The sequence below is a fragment of the Balaenoptera musculus genome, chromosome 12, assembly GCF_009873245.2.
Source record: "Balaenoptera musculus isolate JJ_BM4_2016_0621 chromosome 12, mBalMus1.pri.v3, whole genome shotgun sequence".
Lineage (NCBI taxonomy): Eukaryota > Metazoa > Chordata > Mammalia > Artiodactyla > Balaenopteridae > Balaenoptera > Balaenoptera musculus.
In genome coordinates, this window is record NC_045796.1 from 52474892 (window position 1) to 52492392 (window position 17501).

General features: G+C 41.5%; 1 protein-coding gene across 1 annotated transcript in view; it reads left to right on the forward strand.

Annotated features, from left to right (window-relative positions):
• Positions 1-4377: 4377 nt before the first annotated feature.
• Positions 4378-17501, forward strand: part of SCML4 (Scm polycomb group protein like 4) — a 110223-nt gene continuing 97099 nt past the window's right edge. The window contains exon 1 of the mRNA XM_036872023.1: positions 4378-4472. The gene's annotated coding sequence lies outside the window, so the exon portion shown is untranslated. The remainder of the gene's footprint in view (positions 4473-17501) is intronic.

Sequence of the window (17501 nt, forward strand, 5' to 3'; positions counted from 1 at the left end):
CAGGCCCAGAGCCACAAACACAGTAGGCCCCATCTGAAAGGAACTAAGTTTTAGGCCCAAGAGAATTTTAATGAGTCACTTTTTCCTTGGATGGGAGTGATTTTCACTTCATTCGATCACCTTCTCCCCTCACCAACCCGTTTATCTTTAGAATATGGCTTTACTAAAACAAGACTGAGTATTATCAGGTGTGAAAGGACCCCATAGACCATGGGAGCCCTTGGGTATAGAAGGATAGGGAGTCTGTCCCTGATTTTGTGTTAGTTGTGCTGAGTATGCTGTATGGGCTCAAAGATATTAGGTAATGGTGAAGCCCAGAGTGGAGGACAGCAGGATAACTTGAGAGAGTTGGGGAGCAGTCTTCAAGCTAGAAGCACTGGCTAAGGCCATGGCTGAATGTAGCCTACAACCACCAGGCACAGGATTTATTTTTATTTCATTGATGTAAAAGAAATTTGAGATTTAAGATTTATGAGAACTATAAGCAAATATGTTTGCAGATGTGATAAGGAAAAATTGTCACTAATCAATTAGTTCACATTAACTTTTTATTACCACATAAAGTAGGTGTTCCTTTATAGAAAATATAAAAAAGAAAGATTAAGAAGATAAAAATTACTCATAATCCTATCACCAAGGGATCATCACTATTACCATAGCTCCAGTATTTTGCAAATCTTTTTTTTTTTTTTCAAAATAAGATTCTATTCCGCATATTCTTCGGTAACTTGCATTTTTTGGCAACTATATATTGAGAACCTTTTTTCATGTCATGGCTTTCTATGACATCCTTTTTGGTGGTTACATTGTATATTCTATAGTATGGACACATGATACATTAACAAATAATCTCTTTTTATTGGACATTGAGATTGTTTCCCATTTAACTTCACTACAAAGAACAATTTTGCCTCTAATTTTGAAAGATTCCTGCTTGTGTAGTTTAAACAAAGATCTGGCCCTGTGGAAGGTAGGGCTTTGGGTTGAAGAAGTGGCAGTTTGGAGGAACTAGGAGATATGGGTCTACTAATTGTTTACCTCTTGTCTGACTAATCAGGTTAACCATTTGCTGCCTCGATTTCCCCTCTGGCAAAATGGGATCATAAGCCTCATACCTTCCATAACCCTGAAACTTCTCAAATTTTCAGGAACATTCAGGGAAAAGTCTGTGTTGAATGATGTGGAAGCGGTGTCATGGGGCTTCTTGATTGTGGGAAACTGGTCTCCTTTTGCTACTTCAGGAATGGGATCTTGGCCTTTAAAACTTCCCTGTTCTTTCTCTATGCTCTCTCTCCTCTACCTCCATCCCAAATTGGCAGTCCAAAGCACTAGTTCATCAGATCTTATTCTAATGAAAGAGAGGGTGCTTTTTTCCCCTTAGTAGTCATGGCCATAGCCACAACCATAACTGAGTTCTCCTCCAACCCAAAGCATTGGTCTGTTCCAGCCCAGCAGATAAAGCAATTCATTGGACTGTAGAATGTCAGGACCATAAGAGACCACAAAGGTGATCTAGTCTCCTAATCCCATCCCCATGTTATAGAAGGAGAGTGTAATAACATTCGACCAATGTTTTTGGGTTAATGGCAGAGCTGGAACAAGGGGCAGTGCCAGGAGGCCATGTGGCCAAATGACTAAGTACTGTGTCTTTGGGGGCAAAATGCCTGGGTCAGTCCTGTATGCAACACTTCTAAGCTGCATACTTCAAATAAGTATTTAAATTTAAATAAGTTGCCCAAGCAACTTATTTAAAGTCCTCAAGTCTCAGTTTCATTTTCTGTAAAATGGGGATGGTATTCATAATACTTATTTCATAGGGTTGTTGTAAATGAGATAACATATGAAAAGGGTTGGTACATGATATTTCCCCGGTAAATGTTGGCTATTATTATGATAACAAGTGTTGTTTTTCCCATAGCACTGACTCCTTTGTCCAGGACACAGCCCTCTCCACCTGATTCTTGTGTTGGAACCAGAACTCTTTACCAGCAGCTGACATAGGGATTACTCTTCAGAGAGAGGCTACTCTAAGTAGATTTGCATTTGGGATGCCCCCAAATTAACCTGTTCCCTCTGGCTGCCTCCTGCTAACTACCAACCCAGTAACATTTGTGTAGAAAGAGTGGAGCGTGCTGCCTGTGGTCTGAGACAGAAATGTAACCACAGTACCAAAGAAAATTAACAACGTGGCATAGCCTAAGCATCCTGATCCTAGCCCAGGGATGTATAAAACCTGGAGATACATTAGCTCGGAAGGGCCACTTGTCTTCTCAGCAGACCCCTTAGCTTGTAGGCAGCAATCCCACCAAATTTCCTTTCTCTTACATGTTTAACTTAAATTTTTCTTGGAATTAAAAACATTGAGGATTTTTAAAAACATGAACTTAATTACTTAAGACCCATAGTCATGGTTGTATAAAGAAAGAAATCCCAGTAAAATTACCTATCTATCTATCATCTGTCATCTATCTATCTGTCTATCCATCAAGCATCTATCTACTTTTTAAAAGCAAGTCAGGTTTAGTTAATTTCCATTTTAAGCCTCATTGTGCAGTTGACCTGTGATGCCAGTGCCTGCATCCCAGACACACTTGACTTAAGGATGGGTCTTGTGCACCCCAAGGACCAGAATCACCAGAATCTCTAGAGCTGGGTAGGAAAACTGAAAACTCCTTTATTTCAGGCAGATCTTGACAAGCCTTTCTCTTCCTTTACAGAAATTGGGAAATATTCTAGATTATCTAGGAAATTTTTATTTGATTTATCTGAAGAAATATTTTAAAGCAAAGACTGGTCTAGCATCTCAGGCCAAGGTGCTTCACTGAGTGTAGTGTAGGTTTGTGTTCAAGGCCATGGGGATAAATACTACCACTGTGGCTGCAGCAGAAATGCTGGCCAAATTGAAATCATCCATTGGGTCCTGTTTTCTTTCCTCCTCCTCTTCCTCTCCCTCCCTCCTCTTCCTCCTCCTCCTTTAATGAAATGAACTTATATTACATGAGCAAAATGAAAAACTACCAAACTTGCCTTTTCCCATACAAAACAAAACAACAAAATTAGATGATTAAGTGGTGAATTTATTTCTTGTTCAATAAGTACAATGCTTTGACTTCAAAAAAATTTAATTTTTTTCTATGTTTATAATTTGAGGAGAGAGATTTCTTATTTCTTTCTTTTGTGACTCTGTGTATGTATTTGGAAAAACCTCAAATTGTAATTTCATTTTTTTCATTCTCAGTAACTGTCCAAGTTGTGGCCTAAACCTTAATTATCCCTGGTTGATGTTTAGTCCTGGCTAAATTTGCTTGTTGTTCACCCCCAGGAGTAAGCCTGCAGGTGATCACATATTAAACGGATGTTTCATCTTGTAGGAAATATTTGGGAATAAAATGCCAGAATGGGGTGAATGAAATGGGCAATTGGGAGCCTTGCTCCACTTTACAAAAAAAAAGAAGAAAAAGTCTCTTTACCACTATAAATTGATTTGCCACAGAGAAAACAATAGGGCATGGAGGATGAATAGTAGCCCTTATCCCATGTGAGGACCATTCTACCTCATGCAGGACCCGACCATGTTTATGAGTGTAAACCGTGTTTACGCTTCTGCACTTATGCACAGATCTGGAGCCCAAGTCAGTGCCCCGTTTAAAAGAACTAACCATATGTGTTGTATGCAGCTGTAGAGTCAGTACGTATGAGCATGGTGTGCTCACCTGTAGAGGTGCACTCCTCTGGCAAACACACAGTCTCCCCTGAACAACGATGTCATTAGAATAATTCTTTTTATTTTATTTGTTCAAAGCCAAGCATTCACTCCTTCAGATCACCAGTATCTTATAAGCCCGGTGCTGGCACACTGCTGCAGGACTGGGACAAAGAGATGATGTTACAGTCTGGTTTCCATGGCAACAGAGGAGGGGTAATGAAAACCGAAATGTTGGAAACACCCATTCTGACAATTGTGACATAATTCAGGTTATTACAAGGACGTAACTACCAAGGAAGCAAAAGTGTCATTACCTTGCAGCTCGTGTCAGCAAAAAGCTACACGGCACATTTCTCTTAGTTGGGCTGCTAAGAGGAAGGAAACACAAAACACACACACACACACACACACACACACACGCACTCGCACGCCTCGTTTTCTGCATGTAAAATGTGTGTGTTCTTTAAAAGCCAGTGGTTGGCTGGTTTTCCGGACATGAGGTGGTTGAAGCTGTCATCGTAATGGAAATTCATTGCTGTAGCTATGGTAAATCGAGTTTTCTGCCTGTGCTGAATGCATTAGTCTAATGAGATGTTTGCAGCCGGAGAGCAGGGCTGCTGGAGACTAACTGTGAGCTACTAACACACGGGTGGAAGATTAGCTTTTGCAATACTCGGTTTGCATGTACTGAAAGTCATCTGTCTTCTGAGTCAACATTCCTGGCCTGGTAAAGAACCTGATCAGGGCTCTGGTGAACGAGCTGTAGGTAAGGGAGATGCACAATCGGAGGGTGTGCCGTTGACATGGGATCCTTCTCTTTTCACTATAAGCATAACAGATTACCTGTTTCAGTTCTTCTGGATTGCATGCCTACATTTACGGCAATGCACGAGTGTCCTGCCCTAAAACCGCTGAGGCAGGCAGGTAAACTTTAGTTCCTCCTACTCAAAATACAGTGTTTGATTTCTTGACCAGATCTCAGAGGGGAAGACATAGTATAGAATTATATAGTTTATCAATTTGGGGTACATAAACTACTCTTTCACTCTGCATTTGAATATGTAGAAAGTTATTTTTTTTCCCAAATGTGCACTCAAATAATTGGTTAGTTTGTTTTTTTTTTTGGCATGATGATTTCACTTTGCTTTGTTCTGTTTTTTTTTTTTTTTTTTTTTTTTTTTTTTTTTTTTTTTTTTTTTTTTTTTTTTTTAAATTTATTTATTTATTTATTTAATTTTTGGGGCTGTGTTGGGTCTTCGCTTCTATGCTAGGGCTCCCTCCAGCCGCGGCAAGCGGGGGCCACTCTTCATCGCGGTGCGCTGGCCTCCCACCGCCGCGGCCTCTCCTGCCGCGGGGCCCAGGCTCCAGACGCGCAGGCTCAGCAGCCGTGGCCCACGGGCCCAGCCGCTCCGCGGCATGCGGGATCCTCCCAGACCAGGGCTCGAACCCGTGCCCCCTGCATTGGCAGGCAGACTCCCAACCACTGCGCCACCAGGGAAGCCCTGTTCTGTTTTTTAATTTAAAAAATTGTAGTATGTCTTGGGATAAAAATATTCACCTAAAATTTAATTTTTATAATCAGTATGTTGTGAACATGTAAGAGTGGTTTTTAAAATTGAATTTTGTTTTTTATATCTCAGATGGAATATTTTATATGTCTTTGTACTAGTTTCTCCTAATTTACCAGGATAGATGAGAATACTATTTATTGCTAGTTGCTGGCGTTGGTTAGTTTTGGGGAAAAAAACCAGGTGACTATGGAGTGTCAGGAGCAGTTTTCCCAAGTTTAAATACAGAGTCACCTCCTTCCAGGTAGGGCTTTGTGTGACTTGAATCCAGGGGCGTGATTGCTTGCTGAGCAGGACAGGACAGTGGATGAGGGTGAGGTGCGGGTTGCAGGTAATCATTAGGTTGATGGTTGAGGTGCTCAAAAGTTCTTTCTATTACCTGAAACAGTGAAGGAGAGGAGGCCCTGGATTCTGTGATGATACTCAAGAGGGTCCGACAATCAGTAGCTTCCTGAGAAAGTGGCTTTTTGGTAGGTCTCAGAAATTGTGGTATTTGAGAAAGTCACTTCAGAATCCAGATGTTTGTTGTATACTCTGTTTTTCTTCCTTTTCAACCAGAGGAGTCATTTTTGAAGAGTGAGAAACATAGTTGCTTTTTTTTCCCCTCAAGACTTTAAAATATATATATAAGATAGGATATTTGGAGTGAAAGCATAAAAATAACTATGAAGGAATTTATAGTGTGGAAAAGTAAACTACCTAGGGGTGCAATATTCATGTGCAGCATTTTTGTGTGTGTTGTTTGGTAGAACTAGCCCGAAGAAATGAAGTGGGTATTTGAGCAACAGTGCTCGGTGAAGATTACCTAGAAAAGCAGTAGCGAATCATCTAAACTCAAATAAAATGTGAACGTAGAGCCTTCAGTTTCAGGGAAGTTGTCTGGTGGCTTCACAATCTACCTTTCAAACATATTTGTGACAGATATTTTTAAAAAAGTCTGCTGAGATTTAGATAAGAATTGTTTTGAATTTGTAGATCAATTTGGGAGAATTGCCCTCATAACAATATTGAGTCTTCCAAGCCACAAACACGTAATCTTTCCATTTATTTAGATCTTTATTTTCTCTCAGCAATGTTTTGTACTTTTCATTGCACAAGTCTCAACACTTCTTATGTTAAACTTATACCCAAATACTATAAAATTTATACCCAAGTACTATTCTTTTTGATAGTACTGTGAATGGAATGGTTTTTTAATTTCATTTTTAGACTGTTCATTCCCAGTATATAGAAATACAATTGATTTTTGTATATTAATCTTGGATCCTTGTGACCTTGCTTACCATGTTTATTAGTTTTGGTAGTTTTTTGTGGATTCCTGGGGTTTCCTGAGTCTTAGAGAATCTTGTCACATAAGACAGTTTTACCTCTTCCTTTCCAACCTGGATGCCTTTTATTTTCTTTTTCTTGCCTGATTAAACTGGCTAGAACCTCCAGTACAATGTTGACTAGGTGTGACAAGAGCAGAACCTCATTTCCTTGTTCCCAACCTTAAGGGAAAAAACATTCAATTTTTCACCTTTAAGTATGATCTTAGCTGTGGGTTTTAATAGATGCTATTTATCAGGCTGAGAAAACTGACTTCTATTTTTAGCCTGTTGAGATTTCTTAGCGTAAATGGGTGTTGTAGAATGCCAAATGGTTTTTGTCTTTTATTCTATTATCTATTATGATGCTTTATATTAATTGATTTCAGATGTTAAATCAACCTTACATTTCTGGGATGGATTCCACTTGGTTGTGGTGTATAATCCTTTTTATTGGTGGCTGGATTCAGTTTGCTAGTACATAGTCAAGGATTTTTGCACCTACGTTCAGGAGGGACAGTGGTCTGAAGTTTTCTTATTATGTTTTTATCTGGCTTTGATATTAGGATAATACTAGCCTTATGGAATGAGTTGGTAAGTGTTCCTTCTTCTATTTTCAGAAAGAGTATGGGAAGGACTGGTGTTATTTTTTCTATAAACATTTGATAGAATTCACCAGTGAAATCATCTGGGTCTGGCGTTTCATTATGAACATATTTTAAATTATAAATTTAAATTTCTTTACTTATAGTTCTGGTCAGATTTTCTGTTTCTTCTTGAGTCAGTTCTGAAATTTTTTATCTTTTCAGGGACTTGTTCATTGCAACTAAATTGTCTAATTTATTGGCATAAAGTTGGTCATAACGTTCCCTTATAATCCTTTTAAATTTCTGTAGGGACTGTAGTGCTATCCTCTCCTTCATTCCTGGTTTTGCTAATTTGTATTTTCTTTTTTGTTGGTCAGTCCAGCTAAAGGTTTGTCAGTTTTACTGATCTTTGCAAAGACCAAATTTTTAGTTTCACGGATTTTCTCTATTATTTTTCTGTTTTCTATGTTATTGCATTCTGCTCTAATCCTTATTATTTCCTTTCATTGGGCTTGCTTTGGGTTTATTCTGTTATTTTTGCAGTTTGTTAAGGTTGGAGCTTAATGATCAATTTCAGACCTTTTTTTTTTTTTAACATAGATGTTTAAAGCTATAAATTCCCCCCCTAAGTATTACTTTATCTGCCACCTATAATTTTGATATGCTACATTTTCCTTTTCTCTCTGTCCAAAATATTTAAAAATCCATTGTAGTTTCTTGACTCACTGGGTATTTAGAAATATGTTGTTTAATTTCCAAATATTTGGGAATTTTCCAGGTTTCTTTCTTGCATTAATTTCTAACTTAATTCTACTGTGGTTGAAGAACTTTTCAGTCCTTTTAGATACACTGAGATTTATTTCATGGCCTAACTTATGTATGCTAAAGAATGTTTCATGTGCCCTTGAAAAGAATATGTATTCTTTGTTGGGTGGTGTATTCTATGTATGTGAGTTAGGTAGAGTTGGTTGAGAGTGTTTGTCAAGTCTTCTATATCCTTGCTGATTTTCTATCTAGTTGTTCTCTCAGTTACTGAGAGTGGGGTAATGAAATCCATTATTGTTGAACTGACTATTTATCCTTTAAAGTCTGTCAATTTTTGCTTCATGTACTTTGAGAACCTATTGTTAGCTGTATATACATTTACAATTGCTGTATCTTCCTGATATGCTGATCCTTTTATCATTATGAAATGACCCAATTTATCTCTAGTAATATTTCTTTTCTTAAGCCTATTTTGTCTGAAATTATGATAGTTACTCCAGTTCATGGTTATTGCTTGCAAGGTAGTACAGAATTCAGGTTTCCAAAGATCAAAGAAAAGATGGTCCACTATTCTATCTTTTCTTTTCTTTTTTTTTTTTTAGAAATTCACGTTCTTTTATTTATATATGGCTGTGTTGGATCTTCGTTTCTGTGCTAGGGCTTTCCCTAGTTGCGGCAAGCGGGGACCACTCTTCATAGCGGTGCGCAGGCCTCTCACCATCGCGGCCTCTCTTGTTGCGGAGCACAGGCTCCAGACGCGCAGGCTCAGCAATTGTGGCTCACAGGCCCAGTTGCTCCGTGGCATGTGGGATCTTCCCAGACCAGGGCCCGAACCCGTGTCCCCCGCACCGGCAGGCAGACTCTCAACCACTGCGCCACCAGGGAAGCCCCTATCTTTTCTTTTGACTTTGGAGATTGAGCTTCTAGTCACTCCATTTCTTTGTAGATCTAGGAGAAAGATGTTCACTTCCCTTCCAAGGGAAATAAAATGGCAGCTGCCTCTTGGACTCTGTTCCAGGTCTTATAAGCAGATTTTAGAAAATCTTCTCTGTGATGAGAAGTTTCAGCAAACACACACGCACAGGTGCACACATACACATACACACTCTCACCCAGAAATCATCAATTCTAGTCCCTTCATTCACGTATGAGAAAACTGAGACATAGATCATCAGTGACCCACCTATGCAGCTTTGGCAGAATCAAGGCAAGATTTCATCTCTCAATTCCTATTCTGGTGTTCATTCCATTCCATCACTCTGATAAATTATTCTTTCAAGTCCTCAGGATGAGTGACAACAGCTGCCTGCTGCAATAACCTTTTCTATTAACAAGCACACTCAAGTTGGAATAGATTCAAGCCATTCAAGATTCCCCCCTCAGAACCCCAACATCTGAGAAAGACAATGAGGTTCTAAAGAGGGGGAGCTAGCTAGGCAGGGTGATCAAGGTCTGTGTGCCTGTCTCTCTTTCTGCCTTAACCTTCCCGTACTAAGACTTATTTGTGTTCATTTCAAGAGGCAGGGCAAGTGCTATCATCCCCTACCCATTTGATCTTCCACACTTGACTCAGTTTGCGTACGTATGTCATCCCGCAGCATCTGTGGGGGGTTGGTACCAGGACCCCTTGCAGATACCAAAATCCACAGAAACTCAAGTCCCTTATATAAAATGGAGCAGTAGAGTCAGTCCTCCACATCTGTTGGATCTACAGTGTGCTCATAGGCTTCTTGCATACAAGAAGAGGAGATTCTGTATAAAATCAAATCGAGAAATGTATACCACTGTGGTTCTACCACTAGCTGGGTAACCTTGGGAAAGTACTTAAGTTAGAGTTTTAGTTTCTTATGTGAAATAAAATTACTTTATCTATCTCATAGGGTTATTCTAACTATTAGATGAGATAATTTATAAGGAAGTACCTAATCCAGTCCTTTTTACTGAGGGTGTTTTGTTATTTTATATAAAGACAATCCAAGTCCTTAACACTACAGTAGAAGAAGAGAGGGCTAATCTTTTAAGGTTTTCTTGTTTGCTTTGTTTTGATTAAAGAACTGCCATGATAAAGAACCTGGTCAAAGTTACGTATTGTAAAATTGAGCACTATACTTATCATAGACCTGAAGTTGTTCATTGGATTATACAAATATGAGTATAAAGTATTAAAAATATGTGCCTTTCTGTGTTTTTATACGGCAAAAAAAAAAAAAAAAAATATGAATTTTTTTTTTATCTTTGTGTATGTGGAGAGGCTGTGTAATATTCTGGTAAATAATTTATGTCTTCTTGATTTGTGGAATTATAAGAAAAGTGAAAATTCCGCAAACACCCAGTTCTTTTATGTTTAACGTGTTTAAATTTCTTCCCTATGCCACTAAAATGACTTCTATTTTGCTGCCAGGACCACCCCCCCCCCCCCCGAAACCAGGACAACAGCAAGAATAAAAAAAACTGACAAGTAAATGAACAATAATAGAAAGAAAACAATAAGAGATACAAGAGTAAATTGCTTTGGGTCATTTATCTGCTTTTGGTGGTGTGTTTTTGAGGCAAGTGAAACCAGCAGAAGCAGTTTCACTTTCTAGTTCTTGGCTTCTGTGGGCTGGGGTCGCAGGGGCTCCTCCAACAGCAGGTAAGACAAGCAGACCAGCTGCTAGAACACGAGCCAGCCGCAGGTACTGTCTCTGCTGTAAAACTTTTATATTGAAAATTTGAAAGAATAATGACTTTTAAAATGTGAAATAACAGTTGCTTATTATAAAATTCAAGCGATGCCCCAGAGTACAAAGAATTTTAAAAAAATTTTAAACTTTAAATGATGTGAAAAATCACAAGCAGAAACCTCTCATATTGTGGCGGCTTTTATGCATTTTTTAATCTAAATTTTGGATCTTAAATATTTCAACAAGTTTAAGGAAACATTGCGGAAGTGCCCTTAAATCAAAACAAGGAATGCTCAGAGAGAAATAATCTTTACGCACACGTGGGAAGTTATAGTTTAGAGTGTTTTGGAGGTCTGCAGTTCGGCGTGGCTGGCTGACACATCGCACACATTCAGTCGCTCCTGAAGACACTTTAGAGCGAACACGGGGTCCTGGCAGCCAGAGGTGGGGCGGAGCTCGGAACTGGCTCCCTGGGGCCCCGGGCAGAGCTCCGAAGGACGAGGTTCCTCCCGAGTCTGTACCCCTGGAAGTCTCAGCGTCACACTGACGCCAGGTGGCCGGGCGTGCTTACCCCGATCAGCACGTCCTGGAGAGAGCAGGAGGTGACACTGCCTGGGAGCTTCACAGCCCAAGCACCTCCAGTTTCATTCCGTGAGGCTTTTCTTCCACAGAGCCTCTGCTTTTATTTGCAGATGGTGTGGGAGAGAAGGGAAAAGAGATGAGGAAAGACTCTTTTCCCATCAAATTAACAAAGGGCATAAAATTAGGTCTCACATTTTGGAAATGAAGTTTGTGAAAGCAGTCCCTTTTGGTGTGAGCCCATGTGATTCTTAATTTCGGTGGACAAATCTGACATTTCTAGGAGAGAGCTTTGTTTAAGTGTCTCCTGGACATCTTACTTCTTAATCCTGCAATCTCTCAAAAGGCTGGTTTGAGATTTACATGTTTTTAATGTTTTTGTTGCTTTCAAAGGCAGACAGGTGAGGAGAGGCCAGGGGGATTAAAAACAGCCCCTGGGAGAAAAATCAAATGGTTTTATACTATATAATGTAACAGAAGCCACCACTGTGTCTAGTAAATTACTCTAAATTTTAATTGAGTCACAAAAGCCACACCATAAGCTTTAAAAGTTACCCCTTTATCAATAAGGTGATAATTAACTTTCTTTGGAATTAGCAATTCTCTCAGCCCCGGGCAGTCTGCAGCCTAGTAAGTTCTCTGGAATCTTGCCAATTTTTAACAATTGGTCTTTTGGCAAACCTACTGGATTTTAATTCAAACATCTATTGCGACATTTTCCAATGTACTTCAAAGACCATTAGGATCACTCAAATTGTACAATTTCTGAGGTTGAAAGAGTGACTCAGAGTGTTTGGATTGCATTTGCATCTGTCGCTTTCTCTTTCTTCATTTTCCTTTTCTACCTTTCCCCCCAAAACCTCTGCCTTTGCAAGAGCACCACGCGCTAGTCTCTGCTGTAAATCTCTGCTAGAATCTCTGCTGTAAATCGCTGTGGCGAATCCTGCATTCGTTGGGACGTTCAAACCAAGTTCGAGCGTTTGGCTGCGAGCCCACGAGGTTCTAAGTGTTTTTCATTGCTGCACTCATCTCGGTTTCAGTTCTGGCAAGGGTTCGTTCCTTAGTACGTCTTCAGACTCTCACCCTGGGGTTGTCAGATGCCGAGGTTCAGACTGAGGCTCAAAGAAGTGGAGCTGCAGGCCATTTTAGACGTGCTCAGGGCTGTTTGAAATCTGGTTTATCCTGACCTATGTGTATAAATGTCCGAGGAGGTAGAGGAGCACCGGGCACTTCAGAGCAGCCTGCCCCGCAACAAAACCCCCGTGCCCCACTCCCCGGTGCTGTTGGTCACTTGTGGGTGGCATTCAGGGGCAGCCTGAGGAGGGACGCTGCTATTTGGCCACAGCAGCTGGAAGGCAAGTGGCGATGTGTGCAGATCACTCTTTCCAGGAGTCAGACCTCTCTCTCCACCCTCTGGGTTCTTCACATGTTAGCGTTGGTGAGCTGTTGCTTCTCTCGGCCAACAGACCTGGCGAACAGGGTGCTGGAGACAAAACTTCCTGCTGGGTTAAACTGGCAGTTCTGACACAGGCCAGAACATCCCTGCCTTCAGGAGTGGGGGACGGAGATGAACAGCCAGCAGGATTTCCACATTCTGGAATAAATCAGCATTTTTCAATCTGAAGAGGCACTTTGCCACCACTGAGGAGCTAAAACACCTCTTGCTTCTTGAAGTGATTACTTCGTGGACTATCACTGCTTCTTGCAGTGATTATTTTAGGACAGAAAGGAGTTTATTACCCAGTGGCAATTCTCACTTTGCAGTAGGCTGAAGTCATTCCACTGAGTCTATGTGACACCTGGAGTAACAGGAGTATATTCCGAGATCCACGTCGCAGGCTTCCCTGGGATTGCTATTGTTACTGTTTGACCAGTTGTGATTTATAGAGAATCTGGTGGCACCAAACTGTATAAACTCCTCTTTACTCTCCCACAAACTCAGACACGTTCTCCCTAAATTTTTATTTGTGGGGAGGCAGGTGTGCAGTTTTTTTCATCAGCTTCATTTATTGATCACATAAATGGAACTTGGTCCCAGTGTTGCTGCTTTTTAGGAAGGATTGCACACTCCTTTGAGCCCTTTGGGGAAGGGGCTGGACTGAGGAATGGTGGCCTTACTGTCTCCAGAGGGCATTCAGTACAGAAGCAGAGGAGTGGAGTTGGCTGTTGTGAGAAAATTAATGTGCCAGGGAAAAATAGTGTCAATGCTGTGCTTTGAAAGGTGGTGATGTTGTCTGGTTAGCCCTGTGATGGTGACTCAACTTTCGTGAGCTGAATATTTGGTAACAAAAGACTTTGCCCTTTTTGTGTCTCTGTGCTGACCATTCTAGAGCAAAAGCCCCAGTTCTTTCAAAACACACACATATGGCTGAAATTCATTCTAAAGAAATATACAGCCTTTCCTGAAGATGGACACTAAACTTGGGAGCAAAGGCTGATCTGGGCAGAGCAAAGAATTACTCTGGTTAGGTCCTAGTCCAGCCCAGGGAAAATGGCACTGAACAAAGATACAACCCAGAGGAGAGAGCCTATTCCATCCCTCTTCCAAGGAGGACTTGGGCGTCACCCTCCCTCCTATATCCCCTGGTGCAGTTCAGAAAGGATTCAGTAATAGCCGACAGTAGCACAAGGCTGTCAGCTCACAGAGCTTTATGGGTCGTTCGTTTTCTTTTGGAAGGAAGGATTTTCTATGTTCCCTTTCGCATTCGTCCACAAGTCATCCTGGGACATCATCATTCTGATGAGAAAACCAGGGTGGAAGGCCAAGGAGTGTGTTTTTCTCTGGTGTCCGGAGCCAGGCCCTGAGCCCTCTCACCAGACTGGTGTTAACACTTACAGTGGCCCTGTGTGAGGGTCTGCCTTGACTGCAGTCTTTGAGCAGGCCTGGGACTGGCCTCAGGATTTGCATCCTGTTTTGACAGGGCCTTGGTAAGAGAAAACAAGAACAATTGAGGCGAAAAACCCAAGGTGAAAACCGACTTCGGGGCATTCGCACTTTTTGTTTTGGAGCCAGGATTTGGAGGTTGGATGCCAGTGACGTGATCAGGTGCTTGATATTTGCTACCTTCAGTGCAGCTAAAACAGGCGAGTGATACTGGAGACTTGGATAGCACAAGCTTGTGCTGCTGCCAGTGACATGATTTTCCAAAATGGTAAACAACTCTTGGAATTCTGAACAAAATAGAGAACAGTCTTTCCTTGGTTTATGTACTAACTGAATTCCTGGAAAATATTATAGCTGAATAGAAATACATTATGTTTATACGCAAAACGAAGTTAGTTCTAGATTCAGAAAAACGAGGTCTTCACTTACGTGACTATACGGTGAGCAAGTTCTTCATTATGTGCGACAGCTGCATGCACCCAGCGTCCCTCGTCTCTGCCCTCCAAGTACAGTAATGCTTACCCTGCCCCCTGCATTGGACCAGCGCATTTCCAAAATGCCCCTCTGCAGGGGTGTGATCACCACCGCCGAGCACCTGTGGATCAGAGCATGCCAACTGCCATGCATTTCACTCTCTCCTCCCTCCCCAAACACCTGACTAATTATGGCTTAGAAAAAAGATGGTTCTGTTTTGCCAGCTCCCTACATGATTACTAAGCAGAGCCATCTCAAATATCATGGCAGGAATTTGGGGGTAACTTTGACATTCTGAGAAGATGCTCGCCAGCGAATTTCCTCCAAAAACTGCAGCTTTAAGCTAAGTGAGAAGGCTCTTTGTATCATGTCTCATTCTCCTTCAGAGTATGAATAGGTTTTATCATAGATACAGTATTTTAAAAATACCTTTGTAAAATCATCAGTTTTTTCTGGGTTTGCTTAAAAGCATTAACTCTTACTGACTAAAGTAAGTCTTTTTACTAGGTATCCACACGATAGCCCTGGAACATACCATTATTCCACTTTACAGACAACACTCCCCCACCCCCGAGATTCAGTCAGTTTAAACTCAAGGTCACCCGGCAAGTGGTATAACTGGTGTCAAAGCTAGGTGTGCCTGACTTCCAACTGATGCCTTTGCTCCAGTGTGACCTGGCTCCTGCCTTAGTTCTTAGACGATCCACTTTTATCCATGATGTGGAAATCCCATGTCTGAGGACTTTCTCCTTCTTCAGTACGTAAGAATGGGGTGAAGGAATAAAGATGGCACAGATTCTTTGACATTCCTCCCATTGAGCTGTGGAGTCTAGTTCCCTCTCTTCGACTCTGGGCTGTCCTAAGTGACTTCCTTGGCTCATAGGATGTGGCAGAAGTCACGTTCCAGGATAGACAGGGGGAACCTCTGGGAGTCTCCGAATGCTCGCCCTTGGAGCACTGAGCCGCCACATAAGAAGTGTGACTGCTCCAGGGCTACCAGGCCATAAGAAGTCAAAGCTCTGTGGAGAGGCGCTGGAGGATGAGACACCAAGGGGAGAGAGGAATAGGCAGGAAACACGGAGCCACTAGACATGTGAGTGAAGATACCATCCTGGAAGTGGATCTTCCTGTCCCAGCCTCCCCAGCTGATGCCACAAGGATCAGAGACAAACTGCCCAGTTGAGCCTTTCCTGAATTCCTGACCCACAAAACGGTGAGACCTACATAATAAGCCAAAGCTTGGTGTAGTTTTAAGTGTAGCAACTGATAACTGAAGCACATAGTAATAGCATTCTCTCTGTTGTATTGAGTATTACTTTTGATGCCTAAGAGGAAAGGATTTTCCGCTTGAAAGGAGGGTAAAATTCACTGTAAAATATAGTTGATCTCCATTTGCTAGGGACTGAAATGAGAGACAGAAGTTTTGTACCATATACAGTTACCAGAAGTGTGTGTTTTCCGGGGAACTATTATTTTAATAAGTGTGTATTTAATTTTACAGTTAGCTTATATATTTATATTTTTAACAAAAATATTTGATTTAAACTTGTCAATATGACAAAGTTGCATTTTAAAATGCATTTATTTAAATAGGCTATTTAAAGATTTAGTAGGTATTAAGTAAATATGGTACAGGGGGTGTATTATTAGGGTTCTCCAGAGAAACAGAACCAATAGTATAGATGGATAGATAGACAGACAGATTAGAGATAGAGATCTATTATAAGACGTTGGCAGGGAATTCCCTGCCAGTCCAGTGGTTAGGACTTGGCGCTTTCACTGCCGAGGGCCCGGGTTCAATCCCTGGTTGGGGAACTAAGATTCTGCAAGCCATGCGGAGCGGCCAAAAAAAAAAAAAAAAAAAAAAAGGAATTGGCTCCCATGATTATGGAGACTGAGAAGTTCCACGATCTGTGGTCAGCAAAGCAAGCTGGAGACCCAGGAGAGCCAATGGTGTAGTTCCAGTCTGAAAGCTGGAAGACTTGAGAACCAAGAAGAGTTGATGTTTCAGTTCAAGTCTGAGGGCAGGAATAAAATGATGTCCCAGCTCAAAGGCCATCAGGCAGGAGGAGTTCCCTCTTACTCAGCCTTTATGTTCTATTCAGGCCTTCACCTGATTGGATGAGCCCCACCCACATTAGAGAGGGCAAATCTGCTTTACTCAGTCTACAGAGTCAAATGTTAATCTCATCCGAAAACATCCTCACAGATACACTTAGAATAAAGTTTGACCAAATATCTGGTTACCCCACGGTTCAGTCAAGTTGACACGTAAAATTAACCATCATAGGAGGTGTTCAGACATGACAAATATTGCGAAGGTTGTAGCTAAGGATCCGAAGTTTGCTAAGCACTCCACTGTGCCCTAGGCCATCCCTATCTCTGGTCTGAGGGTTTGGAGCTGAAATCCTTGGTGATATTGCTTAGTTCACCCATAGAGACTGTGATCCTCTGAATCCTTCCCATAGTGTCTCCTGGAAGAGTTATTCTTTGGCTTTCAGAGCAGCTTTTAGAGAATGTCCCTGTTGGTGACTCTACTTCTGAGGAGGTTTGAGCCACCCTTCAGTCTTCTGGCTGCCTTCCTGGGAGTGGCCGTTCCCTGCCTCTCCTAGCTGGCTGCCATGTTTGCTGTCGGTGACTTGGGCTGCCCACAGTTCTGCAGCAGCCGTTCGGGCTCCCTGCCAGCTCCTGCACAGGATTGTATGTCACAGCAAACTTGGTTCTCTGGTGAGAGAATGTCTGCCCTGTCAGGGTCGCTGGACACCCTGTCTCAATATGTAATGTGAAGTCTGGCTCAGTGGTGACAAGGAGCTCAGATGTGATGTATACGATGTGGCATCATAGGAGCTATGTATACGATGTGGCATCATAGGAGCTATGATAGGTCCATGTCTCATGACCATGAAGGGAGCTGAACATTTTCATATCCCCCTCTGGGCTGGGCTTGTTTGGATGATGCTATATAGCA